The sequence below is a fragment of the Sus scrofa genome, chromosome 1 (genome assembly GCF_000003025.6).
Source record: "Sus scrofa isolate TJ Tabasco breed Duroc chromosome 1, Sscrofa11.1, whole genome shotgun sequence".
NCBI classification, from domain to species: domain Eukaryota; kingdom Metazoa; phylum Chordata; class Mammalia; order Artiodactyla; family Suidae; genus Sus; species Sus scrofa.
In genome coordinates this window covers 118,001,630-118,027,092 of record NC_010443.5, presented here as the reverse complement: position 1 = coordinate 118,027,092, position 25,463 = coordinate 118,001,630, and the positions used below count along the sequence as shown (strand labels likewise).

Below are 25,463 nucleotides of genomic sequence, written 5' to 3'. Positions count from 1 at the left end.
AGTATTTTTATACAATACAGTGTCATAAAACTCAGTGAAATCTCAATAAATATCAGTTAATCATGACCACTGTCTCATCTTAGTTGGGTTCATTTGCATTATACACACTGTATTAAATATATACCCTATAACCTATTAAGTAAAGCAGCTAAGGAAAATTAACTTGACATAGAATCTAAACACAGAATTTTATATCATTCCTTTCTTATTAATGAAAAAAGAAGTAGTACTATTTCCTAAGAAGGAAAAAGATCACTCTTATTGATAATGTTAAGACAATATCAATTATTTTAATTATAATAAGAAAATAGAAATATTGCTTCTCTACCCCTATGTCTTTAGCTTATATAGATCTGAAGATCATGACTATTCAACCTTTACTCATTTTTCCTCTCTTTCACACTTTTCCTTTTCAGCAGTAAACTACCTTTATTCAGTGTTTTGGATTCTGAATCACTAATAGTTACTATGCTAAAATATTGGGCAGAAATTTAGTCTCTGGTCTTTTAAAAGTAATATCTTCTCATTAAAACATTTCTACATTCATATATTAACATATTTAACACATAAATCTTATAAACGTTATTTCTCTAAGCTTTTCTTTTCCATCAAAATGGATATATGTTCAACAAATGAATTGGACAGCAACATCAAGAAAATCCTTTCTTTTAAGTATGATGATAAGAAGAGTTTCTCAAACCAAAGGTAACAGTCATTACTACGTTATTACTTCTTCATGAAAATGACTGCAGTCCAGAACTTGTAGTTGCAGCATCATCTAAAATTCACTGCCTTTATGAGGGGTCTCTTTGAATGTGGTGACACTATGGGTATTTACTTCTCATAGGTTTCCTGTGGCTCCTCAAATTGATATTTTAAAAAGATTTTCAGGAGTTCCCATTGTACCTCAGAGATAGTGAACCCAACTAGTATCCATGAGGATGCAGGTTTGATTCCTGGCCTTGCTCAGTGTGTTAAGGATCCTGCGTTGCCATGAGCTGTGGTGTAGGCCAGTAGCTGTAGCTTCAATTCCACCCCTAGCCTGGGAACTTCCATATGCCACAAGTGCAGCCCTAAAAAAAAAAATCCAAAAAAAAAAAAAAAAAAAAAAAAGAAAAGAAAAGAAATAAGAGGAATCTCAATTGGAAAGGAAAAAGTAAAAGTAAAACTATCACTATTTGCAGATGGCATGATAGTATACATAGAAAATCCTAAAGACACCACTAGAAAACTATTAGAGCTCATCAATGAATTCAGTAAAGTTACAGGATACAAACTTAATATACAGAAACTTGTATTTCTATACACTAACAATGAACTGCCAGAAAGAGAAATTAAGGAAACAATCTTTTATCGTCACATTGAAAAGAATAAAATATGTAGAAATAAACCTACCTGATGAGGTAAAAGACTTGTACTTGGAAAATCATGAGACACTGATGAAAGAAACTGAAGATGAGGCAAACAGATGGAAAGATATACCATGTTCTTGGATTGGAAGAATGAATATTGTTAAAATGACCACATTACCCAAGACAATCTATAGATTTAGTGCAATCCCTATCAAAATACCAATGGAAGTTTTCACAAAACTAGAACAATTTTTTTTTTTTGTCTTTTTTGCTATTTCTTGGCCCACTTCCGCAGCATATGGAGGTTCCCAGGCTAGGGGTTGAATCGGAGCTGTAGCCACCGGCCTATACCAGAGCCACAGCAACGCGGGATCCGAGCCGCGTCTGCGACCTACACCACAGCTCACGGCAACGCCGGATCCTTAACCCACTGAGCAAGGGCAGGGACCGAACCCGCAACCTCATGGTTCATAGTCGGATTCGTTAACCACTGCGCCACGACGGGAAGTCCAAGAACAAATAATTTTTAAATTTGTATGGAAACACAAAAGACCTCCCAGTAGCCAAAACATCTTGAGAAAGAAAACCAAAACTGGAGGAAGCAAGCTTCCTATATTTTGAAGACTATATTACAGAGCTACAGTCATCCAAATGGTATGGTACTGGCATGAAAATAAACACATAGGTCAATGGAACAGAATAGCCCAGAAATATACTGATGCAGTTATGATCAATTAATATATGACAAAGGAGGCAAGAATACACACACACACACACACACACACAAAACAGTCTGTTCAGTAAGTGGAGCTGGGAGAATTAGACAGCTACATGTAAAAGAATGAAGTTAGAATATTCTCAGATGCCATTTAAAAAATAAACTCAAAGTGGATTAAAGACTTAAATTAAGACCATAAACCATAAATTCCATTTTGAAAATAATAAATTGATTTTCTAACAAGTTCAGGACAATAGCTTTTGTCAAAACCTTGACAATGGACAGACAGAGATTCCCATGTGTACCAGTTACCAATTTATTGCCTCTCAGTTACAAATTCACCCTTTACTGCCTGCTCTGAAAATGGAGGTGGGCTCTTTAAATATTTTTCCTTTAACAGTTGGCACAATGTTAACCTTTGTGGATAAAAGGTGCTGGAAGTCCCCAGTAGAAGAAAGGGTTTTACTTCTCAGATCTGGTGTGCTCTATTGTAGCAGTGTGAGTGGCTTCTTCCCCAGTACCATGCTCCTGCAGTGCATGTCAGCCACAGATAGCAGCTTCCCTTGGCATACTCTGAATGGTTTTCTAACAATGCCTCCAGCAAAGCATCTCCCTGTGAACTGCCTTCCCTAGTACCTTAGAAGTCACATTTCTCATAACTTCCACCACACCATGCCAGCTCCTCTACCATCCAGTGAGCACCGTTATGACCTCTCCAATAAGGTCAGGATCTTAACCCTGGGGGCAGGGAGTGCTCTTTGGGCAGCCAAGGACAATGGTTGCTCCTTAAATATGCTATTCCTATACTGTTTAGAGTTTTCTTTAGTTCCTGTTAACCTATCCCTTATACTCATATTCTTTATGATGGTTACTAATTCTTCATATTAAATGATCTCTGTTTAAATTACTGTGTCATTTCTCTCTCTCAATAAGACACGATTAATATACCATGATAAATCACTTTTGAGACAGAATGTTCCTTTAAATACATACCTGAAATTGTGGAATTTACACTACAGGGATATATTTAAATTGTTAGAGTGAGTCAATAGCAAGAAGAGTAGGTGTAATGTAAATAGTAACCTAGGAGGGTGGGAGTGACCCCAAGGGGTGCCTTTCCAGTCTAATAAGCTGTCTTCTTTGACAAGAGACAGAGTAGTCTCTTTTGCCTGATATTAAAGAAATATCACAAACTGAAGGCTTACAAAATTGCTTAATTCAACTTCTAATTTCAGGGGACCTAGCACTTTCCAAAGTGAACTCAGTGATCATTATATATTTTTTATTTTATACTGTACTACATCAGGAATATAATTTAACTCACACCTTCTCTTCATTTGGATCAATCTGAACATGATAAGGAAAGATGTAGACATGTATGTGAGTCATATACTATTGAAAGTGACAATACCATTTCCTCTCTCAAAGTAGATGTGCAAAAAATACCATAAAAATCTATCCCAAGTAAAATCTTCATTGTATAAAATGCTTTCCATAAATATCTTACTTTTTTCTATTGCTCATTTTTTAAATTATGAGTTTTCATAGAATTTGTTTTAATTCTAAATTATACAATAGTATATTAGAGAATGGAAACAATCATAAGAGAGTTTAGAACAATTAACGTCCTAAAAGAAAATGAAGAAAAAGTGGCAATGGCAGGCATTCAAAGCAGTCCTTCCTGATCCTAAATTGCCTATTTCCCAAAAAGCCAGTGCACAGAAAGATAAGAAGCAGCCAAGATCCTCTTTTCAGAGCCTAGATCCACATTGACATTATTTCCACTTGTATATCCTGTTTTCATCACTGTTTCAAGCACCCTATAGCATACCTAACCACATTTTCCTTTTTACACCAAAACTTTCTCAATGACCCCCTTTGGAACCATGTGCCTACCTGTTGTCTTTACCCGCTGAGGCTGATGGCCTGGAGACATCAGAACCAGCAGGTCCTGCATTTGAATCCTGGTTTTACCATTACCTGTTGTGTGGTCTTGGGAAAGTAATTTAACATTTCTATGTCTTAGTTTCCTCATCTATGAAATAGGGATATTAATAATTCCTTCCTCAAGGGGTACTATGAGGATTATATTAAGGAGATATGTAAAAAGTCAGACTAGGTTCTGGCACACAGTGGGAGCAACACCATATGATAGCCCCTTTCTGACAGGCAGGGGGTTCTCAGCCCCTTGTGAGCAGCTTAACAAACCTCCTCAGCTCTGTGGCTCTGGGATCTGCCTCACACTAGGCCTTAGCTCACTGAGCATAAGATCAGTGTGGTCTCCACTGCCTCCTACATGAGGCTCAAAATTCCTCAATCAGCCTTACTCTTAGGGTAGGTTATAATCAAAATCAGAAAGGATTACACATTTGCCTTATGTCTTCTTCAGTAAACCAGACTGGAGTCTGGCATAAATTAAAGGCTAGATAAATACTTCTCAGTGGATTATATGACATCAGCAACCTGGCTGATTTTCACTGTGACTACACCTGGGGTTAAATCCAAACGCCTTGACCCACAAGTCAAATTTGGGGAAAAAAAAAAAAAAAAACTTTGAAAATTAATTCTCCTCTTATGCCTTATTTTCTATCTCAGCTTCTTTATTTTGCAGAGTTTACTACATCTATAATTGGTATATTTTATTTGCTTGCTTAAATTAAGGGCTGTCTCCCTACCAGATGTTAAACTATTTTTTAGCAAGCATGTATTCTATGAGCTTGGTACAAAGCAGGGCTCAATGTGTACTCACTGAATGAATACTCTTCCAGTAGAAGGAGGTGACTGTGAAAGTACTAGAGCATACCAAGGTCTCAGTGTGATAGAAGAAAATGCCAAATTCTATATAAACTTCAACCTCAGAGCCCAAGAGGGGTCAACACTGGGAAAAGCAGCATTTGCATGCTTTACACCTGTCCCAGGTCTCAGCAGTGTGGCCACGTCCTTCCTAATGTCCCAAGAATCTAGATTTGGAAACACAAGTAAGACTCTGTGATTTTTTTTTTTCTTCTTTTTTTTAAGGACTACACTCGCAGTATATGGAAGTTCCCAGGACAAGGACTGGATCCGACATGCAGCTGAGACCTACACCAGATCCTTTAACACACTGCACCAGGGTGGGGATCAAACCTGTGCCTCCACAGTGACTCGAGCCACTGCAGTCAGATTCTTCACCCACTGTACCACGGTGGGAACTCTTGAATGTGATTTTTTAACTTGACTTGTGCAGTAGCCATTTCTTGCCCAAAGACTGCTAGTCTATAGAGAGCAAAGAGTAAGAATATGGCAGAGAGAGGCAGAGAAGAGGAGGTAGGGAAAAAGAAGGAAAGAGAGATAGTGGGGGGAGGAAGGGAGAGGGAAAGAGAGAGATTGATTTTGATTAATTAAACTTTCTAGTTCTGGTTTTAGCCCCTTCCTAAGGAGTACTGCCCCTGAGGTCTCTACAATACACTCCTAAATCTTTACAATAAATACCTCTTTCTGGTAAAACCAACTTAACTTTGCTTTTAATGCTCGCGAGTTACCTAAACGGCCCTAATAAAAAGGGCACAGAGGAGATGTTTCCATTGTAGTAAAGGTGAAGTTTGAGAACATCCAAACAGACATGCAAAATTCATACGTGCACTTCAGAGCAGAGAGACAAAGGCTTAAGCATTATCAGCAGATGAATGAGGATTAAATCCCCAAGAAAGAATGTCATCTTCAACAGAATTTGAAGAGAGATGTATCAAGAGACCAGCACAAAACTTTTAGCAATTGCTGCACCATAAAGAGGAAAGGAAGGGAAGAAAATTTAGAAACTGTTGTAAATACAGCCATATTTTAAATGTATTGGGATTGTTGATATTTACAGGGTATCTACAGTTTTTTGTTTTGTCTTTAATTCGGGCAGATAATCAATTTGTAATGTGCCTGTTATGAAATCTAATTTTGAAGTATCAGGCTATTTTAAAGCAAGACTTGTTCCAGGAAGGATTAGGCCTTCAACTGTGATAGAAGAACAAGGCAGAAGGTAAAGACAATGCATTTAGGTGTCATAGACTTGAATATCTACATAAAGAAAGGGAAGAAGGGACAGTGATGTTTTACACTTTGATTCCCTTCCAAACAGCCAGAGGCTGTTCCTTTGATTTTCTTTCTGTTATAATCTGCCCATGTTTTAAATATTTTCTGTCTTCTATCTAAATATTTTCAACTCCCGCTAATACTTGCTTTACAAAATCAACAAAATTATCATAGCCTGCTATCAATTAATGAATAGTTTTATATTACATATTTTAAAGCCCCAGCCAGACAAACTTTGTTCTACAACTTAACAAATAGGTCAACTGAGTCGATAAGAAAAAACAATAGCTATTATCTCGAAATGGACAGAATGGTTAAAAAAGAAATTGTAGTTACTTGATGACACTTCTGGAGATAATAATAAATCAATTAAGATTCAAAAACAATATTCAGATGGGTTAACTTTTTATCATGATGTACAAAAATATTTTATTTACTTAAAATTATACATAAGTAAATTTGTAAGTAACTGACTTATTATAACTCATGATGTTCTCCTCAGAAGACTACTATAGAAATAGTATTATTACAGAAACAGAAAATCCTTGTAGCACACTAACATCACATATATTGTAAACCAAAGGATTTTAAATAATTTTTAACCAAATTTTTTTCACTTAAATATTGTACTTATTTGGGGATTGTGAAAAAAATAGAATTTTGTAAATAATTCCCATTATATAATTAGTAATGAATATCAATTACACTTATACAAAAAAAGATTAATAGTGAGAAAATGTGAGCGGACAAATTATAGAATTAGCTCTTTTTTCTACATCAGACAGACAAGTTTTAGCTGAAACCACCATAGTATTGAACAGTGATTAAGAGGACAGTTATATTTCAAAGTGACTCTCTCTAAGAGAATAGGCCAAAATAATGGCCTCACTACCAAATTTAGTAGTCAAATTAATAAAATCAAGTTTCAACAAAACAGCTTACTGACAGCTATAATCAAATTCCATGTATCAAGAAATTTGACCACTGGGTCTGTTATAAGATTTATCATCTAGCTTCAGTTGCACATGAAGTTCAGTGCCTTGCTCACAGAAGTGTATGGAGATTGACCTGATGCCCTCTTCCTAACAAAACCATTTCACAGTTACTGCATCTTACTCCAGAAAATGTATAACTAATGGGGATTCTGACCACGGACCCGGGACCCTGAAGGTCTCAAACTTAGCTAAATAGAAAATAACAGAAGGGTGGGGATAGGGAATGGATCGGAAAACATTAAATTAGGCATAAAGACATGTACCTTTGTGCCTAAATGTATTTGAATATAATAAATTCAGCTTAAAATAGATTGCTGAGGATGTGGCTCATTTTGTTCTATATAAAAGTCCTAATATGATAAAATCACGACTGGCTTCACGTCAACCTTCTATACCTTAAGGGTATATAGAATACATTTTTACAACGTCTCTGACCACCATGACCTTAACCCCAGCTTTGCCCCTGCCTCCAGCACATTCAGAGCAACTCTGGGATTTATCAGCTGGGCCACACTCAACCCTCACATCTAATTCTGACCGCTGACCTCCAGAAAATCAGAATAAAGGGGTAGGGGCGGGGAGGAAAAAAGAATCAAAATAAATCTCAGTTTAATGTTGCTGAGATATATAAAGATTACAAATAATGCATTAATTTTAAACTAAGGTTTTTGATAAGGTATCAACTTATTAAATATTCCTTCTTTTTAAACATGTGCTAATAGCATAGAATCTACTATGACTAAATTTTAATTTTTAACTTTATTCTAAGACTTCATATAATTTAAAACCAAGTTAAAAGGTGCATGTTTATGGAAAAGTACTTCTATATTATGATATAAAGAATATATTTAATTAAATTTATAATTACTTAGTATATACAAAACATTAAAATTATACTGCTTCTAGGAACTGCAAAATGTCATTCACTCTGTTTTGTTTTAATTTGTTTACACCGGGCATGCTTAATTTTTAATTTTAAAATATTTCAAAAATAAATTGTTCCCCTCATTTTCCTTGTTGAAGGTTATGTTACTTAGAGGATACAATATCCTTAAAGAGATTTGACTCTATCATTTATTCACTTCTGGTTTCATTTAATTTAATTAGGTAAATATCTTGCTGAGTTTGATACGGAATTTTTCCTAAAAAAAGGAAGGGTATTGAATAAGGGGAAATCAGGGTACAGTCTCCTGAATAAGGTGCTCAATGAGGGGTGAAGTCATACGGAAAGTTTTTTTTTTTTTTTTTTTTTTTTTTGCTGGAGGGATATGGTAGTCATGAGAGGACAAAAACATTTTAATTGCAATCAGTTTTCCCTTGGGACATGGCAGTGGTTTCCTTTAGGCAAAGAATGAGTGACCACAACTCCAGCAGGCATGTGAGGGTCTGGCCTGAAAGCACCAACTCTCAGTGTACCATCACCATAGACCTGCTGCCTCCCAACCCCCCGGACTATACCATATTTCTGCATCTAGTTACCCAAAATGCTTCTCCTATCTTTTCACTATTCCATTCCATGGTTTCATTTACCCATGGGAACCTCCAGAAACTCTCCTATCTGAACATCAGTGTTATGGACAGAGTTCTACAAATAACCATCAATAACCCTCATCCTTAGGTGATTCCTTCCCATGTGGATAAGATGATGGCAATTCAGTGACTATATGGCAACAAGTCACACTACAAATATAATTAAGGTTTCAAATTTGTTGACCTTAAAATAGGGAGATTATTCAGGTGGACCAGGCCCAACTAGCAAGAATTTTCTCCAGCTGGTGGAAGAGGGGGTCACCAGAGAGATTTAAAGCATAAGAAGGATGCGGAGTGCCATTGCTGTATTTGAAGACACAAGAATCCACATACAAGGAGCAGAGAATGGACCGTGGCCTCTAGGAGCTGACAATGACAACACCGACAGTCATTAAGGACCTCAGACCTACATCCACAAAGAACTAAACTCTGCCAACTACTGACTGAACTTGGAATTGAATTCTTCCTCAAAGCCTCCAGTACAGAGCCCAGTTGGCTGAATCTTGAATTTGACATTGCAGACTCTAAGCAGAGAACAAAGATGAGCTCACTGGACTTCATCCTTACAAAACTGTGAGTTAATAAAAGGTTGTTCAAGTTGCTAAATTTGTGGTGAATTGTTACATAGCAGTAGGAAACTAATGCAGCTAGGACCTGTGGCAGTCCTTTTACTTTGGACCACAGATTTACACCTCAAGTTTTATTGCTGTTGTTTTTCACTATTTTGTGTGAAAGTCCTGCTGCTTAAGCAAAATAAATAACTAAATACATAAATGTGAAAAGTCATGAAAAAATAAATGTGAAGATTGGCTAGGCATTTCGTACTTCTTAATAACCTCCTCCTCCCACTACTACTCATGCTCTGAGTAGTAGATACCATGAAGAGATTCATTAAATAGTTGTGATTAAGCAATAATATACTACATCAAAAATGTTTTTTAAAATCAGTTGTTTCAGAAGGAATTATAAATTTTTTCTCCTCCTTCTCTTTATCATTATCATATCATCATCAAAATTCCCTTTAGCTACTATTAACTGCATATATTTTAAACTTTGCTTAGCACTTAGTATACATCTTATTTAATTCTTAATGCAGGAAGGTACAACAAAACGGAGGTTCAGAAAGGATAAGTTTCAGGGTATTTGTGCATCCTGTGGTTGAGGAAGTGGTCAGGGAAGGTGTTTTGACTAAAAGCTAAGGAAGGGCAAGAAGAATGCCATGCATCAGAGTTACATTTCCAACTCAGACCATGAGGACTGGCATGTTCAGGGCTGAGTTTAAAGTAAATAATGTCTGGCTGGCAAATAAGGAAAAGAGAATTAAAGAAAGTGTCTGACTGGCAAGGTAACCAGTTAGGAAATTTTTCAACAGTCCATGTAAAAGATGATGACAATTCCAGTCCATCTGGCTCTAAAGTATTTTATTTTTAAATGTTTTTGGCACTTTTGAAGTATATTATATAGTTCCACGTTTTACATAATGCATACGAAATAAAGGTAGAACGCAATTATCTTTCAAATGATCCAAGTTCATCACTAGACATCTCGACAGTATAAAAGCTAAGAAGCATTAATGCCTCCTGGAACTGTTGATCAGGACTTGCATGGAATGCCTATTTAGTTTACTTATTTAGCCAGTGATCTTTGGTAGGTTCTTACCTCTATAGAACCACTTCCTTTTTCTTATTCTTTAGCCAGAGCATTTTATCTTATTCCTCTCACCATCATCACTGTTTCTGTAGTTTATAATCACTGCCACTTCCTCTAGGTGGTTTATATGTAGTTGCATATACCTTATACCATGGAAGGAATCTTACAGAATATAGATAGGTTTTTTTTTTGGTATCAATCATTGTCCTACCAAGTTCCAAATTAGAAAACATTAATGAAACATAATTCAGCTTTAAAAAGGATATTCTGACACCTGCTAAAATATGGATGAGCCTTGGGGATATTGTGCTAAATGAAATAATCCCAACACAAAAAGACAAATTCTGTATTTATTCAATTTAAATGAAGAACCAAGAGTAGTCAGATTCAGCTTCATAGAGACAGAAAGTAGAATGCTGTTGCCCAAAGGCCTAGGAAAGGGAGTAATGAGGACTTATTTTCATTTTGGTAAGATGAAAATGTTCCCAAGATGGCGACGATGGTTGCACAATAATGTAAATGTACTTAATTCCTCTGAACTGTGCATTTAAAATAGTTGAAATGGTAAATTTTACGTTATGTACATTTTACTATGCACAAAAAAGCATCTGTATTGGTACGATAGCCAACAGGGAATACAAACAAAAAGAGAAGGACAATGAAGAGACTCAGGAAATTAGGGAGAGAGCATACAGAAGTAGGAAGACCTAAGAAGGGCTCTTAACCATCAGAAGATGATATCACGTGAGGCCTAAGGTGGAGAGAGAAAAGAGAAGGACATTGATGACAGAGTGACTATAGACAAGTCAAGGACCTGACATCTAGGGAATGACAACTAGACTTGGCAGCAAGTAACCTCTAGAAGAGTTCCATTAAATAATGGAAGCAGAAGCCAGATTAAAAAGTGTTAAACAAATGGGAGTCAAGATAACAAAGACACTGAGTATAGATATCACTTTGTAGAAAACTATCAATTACTTTGGGGAGAATGACAGAGGATAACAAAAGTCCATAATTTCCTATTCAAAACATTTAGGACCATAGCATTTTTGAATTTAGGATTTTTCAGATTTTGGAGAGATAAGATAATGCACCTATGTACATTGTTTAACAGCTATAGCAGAGTCTGGAAAAGCAGACAGTAATCAAATATGTCACATGTCTACAGAAAAAAGAACACTCATGCTTTGTAGAATAAATAACCTCAAGTGAAGGTTTTGGTACAAAAAAACAATAAAAAACAAACAAACTTTCGTTTTCAGAGGTTTTTAGATTTTAAAAATGTGGACCTATATTCAAAATAATTGATAGCTAGGAGGCCAGAACTAACAAAAAATATATTCTCTAAGATGAGTTGGTAGGATGCCTGGTTTACTATAGTATAGGATATCAACATGCATTTGACCTCTCCCTATATCTATACAGGTAAGCTAAATTATCTAATCCCAAACCTCCAGTTTTGTCAATTGTTTTCTCTATATATGATTAGCTTATAACATATTAAAGATTCTTTTAAATCTAGTATTTAAAGAAGGACAACTCGCTTTATAAAACCGTGGATGAGGGATAGTTTTAACAGACCAAACTGAGGAAAACAAGCATGGGGGTGAAAAACGAAGATTTTTTTTTTTTTTTTTTTTGTCTTTTTGCCATTTCTAGGGCCGCTTTCCGCGGCGTGTGGAGGTTTCCAGGCTAGGGGTCCAGTCGGAGCTGTAGCTGCTGGCCTACACCAGAGCCACAGCAACGTGGGATCCGAGCCGAGTCTGCAACGTACACCACAGCTCACGGCAACGGCAACGCCGTATCTTTAACCCACTGAGCAAGGCAAGGGATCAAACCCACAACCTCATGGTTCCTAGTCGGATTTGTCAACCACTGAGCCACGACGGGAACTCCTCTGAAGAATATTTTTGAAAATAATAGATATATAATAAGAAACATGTAAAATGTGACAATCCTAATTAGACTCAGCATTTATGCCTCTTGAAGTAGGAAAAAATGTGATGACCAAAGTTAATCTCATCAACTACAATAAAAATTTTTAAAAATTAAAAAAAAGAAAAAGGAATGAAAATTACCAAAGTATATACATTAAAAAAAAAGTTAACCTCCAGTGTAAATCATGGATTAAAAATTGCCTTGCCAAATCTTCTCATTCCAGTTTTCTCCTGGAATCTCAACACAAAAATGTTCTCAATTTTGATCTTTCAGCATAAAGTACAACTTATTAAAGTACAAAAACAACTTATTAAAGTAACAAAAACAACAAACTATAAGGTGACATCCTATGTCCCTCAGTAGAGCTTTTGTTACTCTGACGCTTTCAAGTGGCTGAAACAAGTCCCTTGTCTTCTTTGACCTAGAGTGGAGTGGAATCCACCTGCACTTGAATGTGAAAGGGACTGGGAAAAACAGTGGGCCAGTCCTGGCCTAGGATTTTTGACAAGGCTAAGATTAGCAATCAACATATTTTGTATCACACAAGATAAAATCTGACAACATTCCCACAGTCAAATTCCCTGCTCATCACCCAAGCCAAGGACTTGATCTTTGGATCTGTTTTCACCTGATTCAACACAAAAGACCTTTCCCATCAAATCCTAACAAGTAAGTTAATTGAGGGAGGTGGGTATTATTGATACCCTCAAATGAATCAAGTGCATGCAAAATCTTTTATATCTCAGCCAAATCAGGGAACCCACTTTCCCAGAGAATAACAATCATTACAGTCCACTGAGTCCTGTTTTTCAAATCGTTTCTCTGGCAGCTGGCTACTGTGAAGTTGCTATGGAATTGAAAGGAGGCTGCATGGGGAGGGGCAGATGGCTCCTTTGGGTTTATTTCACCAAACATGGCAGCTGTGAAACCCACTAATGTTCCAAGTGTTCCTATAAAATGCTCACAAAGAGGCCAAGTTAAGGAAAAGCCACAGAGAAGCCTTCCTGATGTGTTCCTCTTTATGCTGCTGTAAAATAAGTGTTTGAGAACATAAAATGAAGATTTGTAACTAATAAATACAGCTAGCACTTGATCCAAAATGTAATCAGACCACAGGAATAACCTGATTATTATAAATACTTGCTTTACTAAAGTAAAACCCAGGAAGATAGCAACTAACAAGGGAAACAATAAAAGCAGTGAAGGGTAGTGCTTAATTGGTGAAAGTAATTTTAAGAGCAAAATATATTTACTTTTATCATTAGAATGAAAATGTATTGATTTTCATATTTGTTTTCCAGCACACAAAATACTTCAAAGACAATCTACCCATATCACAATAATACAACTAATATATATTAAGATGCCAAGAGATTTTAAAAAGGTGGGGTTGAATAATACCTTAATTAAAATGTACACAAAAACATACACACCTGTTTTATCAGATAAAAATTAATTATATACTGCAGAATTTTATTTATTTATTTTTTATTTATTTATTTTTCTTTGCCTTTTCTAGGTCTGCACTGGCGGCATATGGAAGTTCCCAGGCTAGGGGTCCAATCGGTGCTGTAGCCGCTGGCCTACCCCACAGCCACAGCAACGTGGGATCCGAGCCATGTCTGTGACCCACACCACAGCTCACGGCAACGCCGGATCCCAACCCACTGAGCAAGGCCAGGGACTGAACCTGCAACCTCATGATTACCAATCGGGTTCATTAACCACTGAGCCACAACGGGAACTCCGATACTGAAGAATTTTAAAAATAAATCGGGGTTATCTAAAAATAAAGTATAACTGTAATAAAATGTAGATAATTATTCAAACATCTATAACTTATAAGGATTGAGAAAGAAGCAATCCAAGTTTGAGAAAAGAAAATTACTTGGGTTTCTTTGTTAATAGCTTTCAATGTTATCTCTGGATTTTAAAGAGCACAGCAGAAACTACCCCACGGAGCTCATTTTCCCTTCTTAAATTTTTCTACATCCTTGGAATTTCCTTACTTTGAAAGTTTGTAAAATTAGAAAATCAAATGAAGATTTATATAATTCTCTCAAAGTAGAGGTTCATACACACTACATGGAATTGCAGAAGATTATTTCATTCATCTTTAGGGTAGAATATTAATTTCACTGTGTGTATGTGTATACCAAAATTGGCTTTTTCCATTATCCATTGATGAACACGTGGGTTGTTTCCATCTTTGGGCTATTATAAATAAAGCTGCTATGAACATTCATGTGCATGTTTCTGTGTGACTATATGTTCTCACTTCTCTGGGTATACAATAGAAGTGAAGTTGCTAGTTCATATGCTATTTCTGTTTAACTTCTTAAGGAATTTTGCCTTCACATTGTTTCCTACAATTTTCACTGTTTTCTACTTTGGCTGTTTTATATTCCTACTGGCAATCTACAAGGAAAGGGTGCCTATTTCTCTGCATCCTTGGAAAACTTTACTTTTTTTTTTATTATAAGCAACCTCGTAAATGTGATGTGGTATTTCATTGTGATTTTGATGTCCATTTCCCTGATGGCTAACATGTTGATAATCTTTTCATGTAATTGTTGGCCATTTGCATATTTCATTTGAAGGACTATTCAGTCAAGACTTTGTCCTTTTAAAAACTGGTTGGGTTGTCTTTTTGTCGCATTGTAAGAGTTCTTTATACGTTAGAGATAATAAACACTTATGAGATATATAACTTTTTTTAATAATGATTTTTATTTTTTTCCATTATACCTGGTTTACACTGTTCTGTCAATTTTCTACTGTATAGCAAGGTGACCCAGTCACACATACATGTATACATTCTTTTTTCTCACATTATCATGCTCCATCATAAGTGACTAGATATAGTTCCTAGTCCTATACAGCAGGATCTCATTGCTTATTCATTCCCAAGGCAATAGTTTGCCTCTATTAACCCCCAATTCACAGTCCATCCCACTCCTTTGACCTCCCACTTGGCAACCACAAGTCTATTCTCCACGTCCATGATTTTCTTGTCTGTGGAAAGGTTTGTTTGTACCTTATATTAGATTCCAGATTTAGGTGATGTCATGGTATTTGTCTTTCTCTTTCTGACTTACTTCACTTAGTATGAGAGTCTCTAGTTCATCCATGTTGCTGCAAAATGGCATTATTTTGTTCTTTTTTATGGCTGAGTAGTATTTCATTGTGTATCTATACCACATCTTCTCAATCCTTTCATCTGCCAGTAGGAATATAAACTGGGTGCAATTCATCTGTCGATGGACATTTAAGTTGTTTCCATGTCTTGGCTATTGTGAACAGTGCTGCAATGAACCTCATAATCCCTACCCCTGTTTTGCCCCTCCCCTTCCCCTCTCCCCACTGGTAACCACTAGCTTGTTCTCTATATTTGTGAGTTTCTTTCAGTTTCATTACATTCATTAGCTTGTTATATTGTTTAGATTCCACATAATAACGATATCACGTAGTAACTATCATGCTTTAACTTATTTCACTTAGTATAATACCTTTTAAGTCCATCCATGTTGCTGCAAATGGTAAAATTTCATTCCTTTTTGTCTAGAGTATTTCATCGTATAATACATACTTTCTATAAATATTGTATAAACTGTATACTTTGTAAAAAATTGTATAAGTATATAATATATACTTTCATTGTGTAATACACACACACACGCACACACACACACACACACACAAACACACATACATACCATATCTTCTTTATCCATTTATCAGTTAATGGATAGTTAGGTTGCTTGGCAATTGTAAATAATGCTGCTGTAAATATTGGGAAGCACGTATCTTTTCAAATTAGCATTTTTGTTTTTATGGATATATACCCATGAGTGAAGTGGCTGGGTCATATGGTAGTTTTATTTAGTTTTTTAAGAAATCTCCATAGGGCACCAGTTTAAGTTCCCACTGACAGTATGCAAGGGTTCTCCTTTCTCCACATCCTGGCCAACATGTGTTATTTGTGTTCTTTTTGATGTAGCCATTCTGACAGGTGTGAAGTGATATCTCATTGTGGTTTAGAGATGCATTTCCCTGATGATTAGCAACACTGAGCATCTTTTCTTGTGCCTGTTGGCAATCTGCATGTCCTCTTTGGAAAAAAATGTCTCTTTGGTTCTTCTAACATTTTTAAATTGGGTTGTTTGGGTTTTTTGATGTTAAGTTGTAAGAGCTGTTTATATATGTTGCGTTTAACCCCTTTTCAGTCATATCATTTGCAAATATTTTCTCCCATTCAGTAGGATGGTCTTTTCATTTTGTTGATGATTTCCTTTGCTGTAAAAGCTTTTAAGTTTAATAGGTTCCAATTACTTATTTTTGCTTTTATTTCCTTTGCTATAGGAGACAGATCTAAAACATACTGCTAAGATTTATGTGAAAGAGAGTTCTATGTTTTCTTCTAGGAATTTTATGATTTCCAGTCTTTTAGTTTTTAATCAATTTTGAGTTTATTTTTGTATGAGGGTTAGAGAATGTTCTAATTTCATTCTTTCATATGTAAATTCCAGTTTTCCTAGCACCACTTACTGAAGAGACTGTCTGTTCTCCATTGCATACACTTGCCTCCTTTGTCATAGATTAATTGAACATAGGTGTGTGCATTTATTTCTGGACTGCCTGTTTTGTTCCATTGATCTATGTGTCTGTTTTCATGCCAGTACCATACTGCTTTTTTTTTTTTTTATTGCTTTTTAGGGCCGTACCGGTGGCATATGGAGATTCCCAGGATAGGGGTCGAATTGGAGCTGTAGCTGCTGGCCTATGCCACAGCCATGGCAACGCAGGATCCAAGCCATGTCTGTGAACTACACCACAGATCGCAGCAACTCCGGATCCATAACCCACTGAATAAGGCCAGGGATTGAACCTACGTCCTCATGGATGCCAGTCAGATTCGTTAACCACTGAGCCATGACATGGAAACTCCTGTACCACACTGTTTTGATTACTGTAGCTTTGTAATAAACTCTGAAGCAAGGAGCATGGTCCCTCTGGCTCTCTTCTTCCTTTTCAAGGTCTTTTTGGCTTTGTGAGTCTTTTATGTTTCTATAAAAAATTTAAAATTATTTGTTCTAGTTCTGTGAAAAATGACATTGGTATTCAGATGGAGATTGCATTGAATCTGTAGACTGGGGTAGTACAGACATAATTTTAACAATAATAATTCTTCTAGAAGAGAAAAAAAATTGGGAGTTCCCACTGTGATGCAGTGAGTTAATGATCTGGCTTGTCTCTGTGGAGGCACTGGTTTGATCCCTGGTTCAGCAGAGTGGGTTAAGAATCTGGTGTTGCTGCATCTGTGGTGTAGGTCCCTAGCCTCGGAACTTCCATATGCTGTGAGGGCAGCCAAAAAAAAAAAAAAAAAAAAAAAAAAATACACACACACACAAATACATATATATGCACACATATATAAATTCTTCTAATCCAAGAACACAGTATATCTTTCCACCTTTTACTTCATTAGGTAGGTTTATTCCTAGGTATCTTATTTATTTCAATGTGATGATAAACAGGATTGTTTTCTTTTCTTTTTTTTTTTTCCCCACCCTTTGTTCTGTTGCAACGTGAGTATCTAGACATAGTTCTCAATGCTACTCAGCAGGATCTCCTTGTAAATATATTCTAAGTTGTGTCTGATAACCCCAAGCTCCTGATCCCTCCCACTCCCTCCCTCTCCCATCAGGCAGCCACAAGTCTATTTTCCAAGTCCACGATTTTCTTTTCTGTGGAGATGTTCATTTGTGCTGGATATTAGATTCCAGTTATAAGTGATATCATATGGTATTTGTCTTTGTCTTTCTGGCTCATTTCACTCAGGATGAGAGTCTCTAGTTCCATCCATGTTGCTGCAAATGGCATGATGTCATTCTTTTTGATGGCTAAGGAGTATTCCATGTGTATATATACCACTCTTCCTAATCCAATCATCTGTGGATGGACATTTGGGTTGTTTCCATGTCCTGGCTCTTGTGAATAGTGCTGCAATGAACATGCGGGTGCATGTGTCTCTTTTAAGTAGAGTTTTGTCTGGATGGATGCCCAAGAGTGGGATTGCGGGGTCATATGGAAGTTCTATGTATAGATTTCTAAGGTATCTCCAAATTGTTCTCCATAGTGGCTGTACCAGTTTACATTCCCACCATCAGTGCAGGAGGGTTCCCTTTTCTCCACAGCCCCTCCAGCACTTGTTATTTGTGGACTTATTAATGATGGCCTATATGCCAACAAATTTGACAATCTGGAAGAAATGGACAATTTTCTAGAATCTTACAGTCTACCAAAACTGAATCAAGAAGAAACAGACCAACTGAACAGACTGATCACTAGAAATGAAATTGAAGATGTCATAAAAATACTCCCTACAAATAAAAGTCCAGGACCAGATGGCTTCACAGGCGAATTCTATCAAACATATAAAGAGGAACTGGTGCCCATCCTCCTTAAACTCTTTCAAAAGGTAGAAGAAGAAGGAATACTCCCAAAGACATTCTATGATGCCACCATCACCCTACTTCCAAAACCAGACAGAGATAACACCAAAAAAACTATCGGCCAATGTCATTGATGAATATAGATGCAAAAATTCTCAACAAAATCTTAGCCAACCGAATCCAACAACATATCAAAAAGATCATACAACATGACCAGGTAGGGTTCATCCCAGGTTCACAAGGATGGTTCAACATACGCAAATCAATCAACGTCATATACCACATTAACAAAAGAAAAGGACTGTTTTCTTAATTTCTCTTTCTGGCAGTTCATTGTTAGTTTATAGAAATGCAACAAGGTTCTGTATATTAATTTTGTATCCTGCAGCTTTACCAAATTTATTGATGAGCTCTAGTAGTTTTACAGTGGTGTCTTTAGAATTTTCTGTGTTTGGTATCATCTGCAAATAGCAACAATTTTACTTTTTCATTTCCAATTGGGATTCCTTTATTTCTTTTCTTTCTTTTTTTTTTTTTTTTTTGAGATTGGTCATCCTTGTCTTATTCCTGATCTTAGAGGATATGCTCTCAGCTTCCCACTGTTGAGAATTATGTTAGCTGTGGGTTTGTCACATATGGCCTTTATTATGTTGTGGTATATTCCCTCTATGCCCACTTTCTGAAGGGTTTCTTGGTGTCATAAATGGATGCTGAATTTTGTCAAAAGCTTTTTATGCATCTTTTAAAAAGATCATATGGGTTTTTTTGTTTTTGTTTTTGTCTTTTTGCCTTTTTCTAGGGCTGCTCCTGCGGCATATGGAGGTTCCCAGGCTAGGGGTCGAATCGAAGCTGTAGCTGCTGGCCTATGCCAGAGCCCCAGCAACGTGGGATCTGAGCCATGTCTTCAACCTACACCACAGCTCACGGCAACACCGGATGCTTAACCCACTGAGCAAGCCCAGGGATCGAACCCGCAACCTCAAGGTTCGTAGTTGGATTTGTTAACCACTGAGCCGCAATGGAAACCCCCTGAAATGAGCATATGGTTTTTATTCTTCAATCTGTTAATGTGGTGCATCACACTGATTGATTTGTAGATACTGAAAAATCCTTGCATCCCTGGGATAAATCCCACTTCATCAGGGTATATGGTCCTTTCAATGTATTGTTGGATTTAGTTTGCTAATACTGTTTTGAGGATTTCTGCATCTGTGTTCATCAGTGATGTTGGCCTGTCATTTTCTTTTTTTTCTTTGTGGTATTTTTATCTGGTTTTGGTATCAGGGTGATGGTAGCCTCATAGAATGAGTTTGGGAATGTTCCTTCCTGTGAAATTTTTTGGAATATTTTCCAAAGGATAAGTGTTAACTCTTCTGTAAATGTTTGGTAGAATTCACCTATGAAACTGTTTGCTCCTGGACTTTTGTTGGTTGGTAGTTTTTAAATTACTGATCCAATGTCATTACTGGCAGTTGGTCCATTCACGTTTTCCATTTTTTTTTTTTTTCCTGTGGCTCAGTCTTGAGAGATTGTACATTTCTAAGAAGTTTTCAATTTCTTCTATAGTGTCCATTTTATTGGCATACGGCTTTTCTTAATAGTCTCTTACAATCTTCTGTATTTCTGTGGTATTGATTGTGACTTCCTTTTTCATTTCTGATTTTATTGATTCGGGCCCTTTCTCTTTTTTCTTGATGATTCTGGCTAAGGGTTTATAAGTTTTGTTTATCTCTTTAAAGAAACAGCTTCTAGTTACATTGTTCCTTATTGTTTTTTATTCTCTATTTTATTTATTTATGCTCTGATCTTCATAATTTCTTTCTTTCTACTAACTTTTAGTTTTGTTTGTTCTTCTTTTTCTGCTTCCTGTAGGTGTAAGGTTAGGTTGTTTATTTGATATCTTTCTTGTTTCTTGAGGTAAGATTGTACTGCTATAAAACTTCCCACTTAAAACTGCTTTTGCTGCATCCTACAGGTTTTGGAATGTTATGTTTTCACTTTCATTTGTCTCTAGATTTTTTTCTTTCTCTGATTTCTTCATTGGTTGTTTAATAGCATATTGTTTACAGAAGCTAAATATTTTTTAAGATATTTAATTGAATTTAACAAATATTTGTTAATTTCTTCCATGTGTCAGGTACTAAGCTAGCTTTTGGGAAAAAAACAATGAGCATGACAGACACAATTTTTGCACAATTCATGCTGTTTTTAGGCAAGTGAAGATGGCAGATATTAACCCTGTAATTTAATTATAAGTACATTGTACTATAGGAACAAGTAATAAAACTCTCCTACGTTAACTTACCTTCACCTCTGCTTCCAGCTAAGAGGTTAGACCGCTTATTAGTACATTTGGGCACTTTAGCGTACTCCATATACCACTTACTTGTATGTCGTCCTATATTTTTTTCAAATTGTTTCAAAGTAGCAAATTAATTGAAAGACCATATGTGATCATTCTAGTATACCTCAGTATGGTATGTATTTCATCAGAACAAGAAATAATTAATGAGATAAACTAGAGTGGGGTCAGGGAAGTAAGGAGGGACAAGCAGTGAAATTTTCAGTAGAAGGTGGTACAGTAATAAGTAATAGTTAATGTTTATTTAGTGCTAAATGCCATTAAGAGATGATGGACTCTGAGGACTTAAAAGTTGACTGAAGGAATAAAGACTGGAAAGAGCAGAACAAGATTCAAATCTAGCAGTCTGCATCTCAAGGCTGATGGTCATAACCCCTGTGGATGCTAATTTATCCTCAAGAAATAAACTTCCACAATTGTGCAAATAATTAGTAGCTAAACTGCAGACAAAGCTCATATGCACAAGTGTGTACATCAGAAACTGCATGCACGTGCATACAATACCGTGTGAATCAAAACTCAAATTATAGTGTAGCTGTGATAACTAGGGCCAAGGAGGAAGAAATAAAGATTCAAAAAATAGGCAGTAAACTAAAAATACATGTTGAGTAATAACATCAGTAATTATTATAATAAAGAAGAAAAGGGCTTCGAAAAGGTGATAGAGGAAAAAGGCCCACCCTGTGCTTTAATGTATCCTATTTTTCTTTTCTAAAAACAATCATCCCAAGAGGGTTCCATCTGTAATCTACCACAAGAAAATAATGTGGCTTTGAGAAAATGACATACTGGAGAGACTATTGCCTGCCAGATACTGCATACCCAAAACCTACCTTTAACAGGCATATAATGAAAGTCATACTCCGGTTGTGCTGACAAGGCAGTTGATGCAACATAACTTTACCCCTGTATCTACAAAGGGGTGACCTTGATGAGAAAACCAAGCAAAGCTGCCCTTCAAAATGTTATAGTTGGTAACTAGTGGAATTTTAAATTTGTATTTTATATACTATACAAAAGAAAGCAACCATCTCAGACTTGCGGACTAGAAAATTACTTTTTCAAGTAATGTGTGTGATATTTTGGCATGGCAGAGTAGAAAATTAGGCACATGATTCTGTTAGGGAAAATATGACTATAAATACCTAGGAAACTGTATCTTACATAATCTGTATAGCCCTTACCCTAAACAATTAAAGCAAACTCAAACCTAAAGTCGATTAAACACTAGATGTTTTCTAAAAATATGGTCTATTAGCTATTACTTGACAAACCTCATCTTATCTTTCTTAATAGTTTTATTTTTTTTTAATTTTCTTTTTAAGACTATGCACTTTGAAACCACAGAAAAACAAATGGTTCATTTGTATGGGCATCATAGTAGTCTGAATAATTTTATAGCTAACTGCTACTAATTTCAATAAGAAAAAGAAATTAAGAGAGAGGAAATTTAACACCTGTGGTGAAAATAACTCCAAAATGTATTACCTTCTTCCTTACTTCCTTAATTTCATATTCATAGGCTTTGTTCCAATGGTTTGTTTATAAGATGGTTGCTTTAAAACTCTGAATGTGTTTTCCCACAGAAACCATGTCATAACCAGAGGCTACAGGAGTAAAGCTTCCTGCTCAAGGTCATACAGCTCACATCATCTGAGCAGACACAGAAGGAACTGAACAAAAATAGATGCACATGGACTCTCAATTCTACCTACTCATTGGCCTTGAACTCCAGGCTCCAAGCCACTTCTGAGATTTCCTTAGGTCTGGAATCCACCTTGGATATAATACTTTTAAGTATTCTTCCTGAAGCAGCCAAGAGTGCCTGGGAAAGAAAAGCCTAGCTCCCCAGCAGGAGTCACAGGAAGTGGACTGGCAGCTGCCTATAACTTGTGCAGGCATATCTAAGGCCTTTCTGAACAAGGTAAACAAACTCAGCCATGTGTGTGTGTGTGTGTGTGTGTGCGTGAGAGAGAGAGAGAGATTGAGACCATCTTCCTTTGAGTACAGGAAAAACTGCTCTGAGCAGTGACACAGTTTTGCTCTCTTCCCTTCCTGTCAGCTGTCTCTTCTGCTATCAGAGGGCCTGCCACTAACAGTCTCCCCACTTGCAATTTACTGTTTCTAATCTGTCATCTGAGAAATCAGATGACCAGGGCTGTTAGAACCGTGCGTAAATTGAAAGGCAGGCTCCCAGAGATAGCCAGAGACCCTCTCCTTCAGGAGAGACTGGGGGGTTTCCTGGTAGCCATTTCTTTCCTTCTTGGAGCTTTTCTTATCTAATTCCCTGCTTGACAGTCTCAAAAAGATGGCCTCCATCTGCAAAAGGTGTTCCTGTTTTGTGGTACCATGAGGAACATATCAGAATGAAAGAAACTAACACATTGAAGTACAAGCACCTAACACTCAGCCCAGGGACCTTCAGACTCAGAAAAAGCTCTGTGTTCCACTCTCTCCTTAGAAAAACAGGTATTACCATACAGAGTCAGTGAACTATAATGAATTAAAATTGCAAACTGTTTCACAATGAGTTGTGAAGATAATGATCTTTAAAAAGAACTGCCGTCATTCTTAGGGGTCTATAAACTATGGCTGCAAGAGAAATCCAGCCTGTTATCTGCTTTTGTAAATAAAGTTTTATTGCAGCATAGCTTCACTCACTCCTTTTTATATTGTCAACAGCTTCTCCTTACATACAAGGGCGTAGTTGAGTAGCTGCAACAGAGATCACATGGGACACAAAGCTGCAAATATTTACTTTCCAACCCTTTACAGAAAAAGTTTTCCTGACGTATTTTATCAGGAACTGTTTTATTTTCAAGCAAATAAGGTTTCATTTTTTCCACACAAAAAAAATTCAGTTGCTTAATACAGTATATTTCACAACACAAGGCATATATAAGCTTAAGGGAGACCTTCAATAACAATAAGTTATATTTAATAACACATAAGAAATTCATTACACAAGTTTTCTGCTATGCAAATCCATTGCTGTGAACAGAAAAGTCTTCAGAATTAACTTAAATTCAATTCTTAAAATAAAAATGAACTCAGAGCTGAGATTTAATTCTGGTGTGTATTTTAGGGGAAAAAAATCCGTATTACATTATCCCTATTGTGTCGCACAGCAATGAGGGTGACAAAGCTGCCCAGAGTTGTCAGTGCCAAACACACTGTGGGAGCTCAAATATTAATCAAAATGACATCTCCAATTTTTTCCCTTCCTAATCAGGCCTAAACATCCTGGGACATCCGGCAAATCAATAAGTAAAACTAGATGCCCTCATCACTCCCAATCTGGCAGCGCTGCACTTTTAGCCAGAAGACGAGGGCCCTCACTGCTGCATAAATACGTCTCTGCTTTGATTGTTTGCCTCTCCCATGAGATGAGCATGCCCACCTATGATTACAAACTTTACCCTGGCATGCATCTGACTTTGCCACCTGTCACTGTAAGAAACACTTCTGATGGTTTCAAGATAAGATAGGCATGGGGTACATGTCTCTAAAATATGCTTGTGCATTCTACCAAAGAGAATAAATAAATGAATAAATAATCTAATGAATAAAGTGAGAATAGGCTGTTATAAAGTGTTTGTGAGAAACTAAAGTCTCATATCCTATCCTCCAAACCTGGAAGAAGGTGGCACAGGGACTGACCTTATACCCCACTTCCCAACCCTCCACCAAGGAGAGCTTTTGGTGCAGTTGAAAATTAATTATCTTTGGCTTTAATGCTTTTCCCCTGGCTTTTATTTCTAGGTCTCTTTCCCCTAAACCCATATCCTACTGATACCTACCATTTCTCTCTCTAGGGGCTCTAGAGTTGCTATAGTGCTGAAAGATCTGATAAATGCCTTAGTGTCAATTTATTCCTCCTCCATGTATTTAGAGGACGCAGAGTGCTGGAGAACTGGAGCAGAGAATAGGTATCTTCACTCATGGAACTAAGTTTGAGCCTTTTAGGAAAGCTAAGAGGAAAAAAATAGGTAAAGCTGGCTGGAGAAGAAAATATACAGACTTCTACATGAGGAAGTAAGATGCACTCATGAATTCCAGAAACCATAGGGGAGACTTGGAGGAGAAAGCTAAGGACCTACCTACAGTTGGGCAGCTATGATTTAAGAGTCACCTCAGCTGACCAATGGTAAGATGAAATCATTTGTACTCAGTCTACTGAGATCCAAGAAAGCTTGGGTTGGTTCATTCATTCATTTCAGCTAGTTGCTTTGGTATTTGTCTGTATTTTTTCCCCTAACTTTATGAAGGTATAAATGGGAAGTTCCTGATCCTGGATTTTCCCACCTTTATAGGAAAAGAATAATATATATATCAAGTACTGCAAACATGGTGGAAGCATCTTAGCCAAAGGGAATGCAGCTAGAGAAAGAAAGAGAAACA

The 25,463-nt window shown here is 36.6% G+C and overlaps 1 protein-coding gene across 6 annotated transcripts in view; it reads right to left on the bottom strand.

Moving 5' to 3' along the window:
• The window catches only part of WDR72 (WD repeat domain 72), a 215,806-nt gene that overhangs the window by 134,735 nt on the left and 55,608 nt on the right, over positions 1-25,463 (bottom strand). The gene's annotated exons all lie outside the window — the stretch shown is intronic.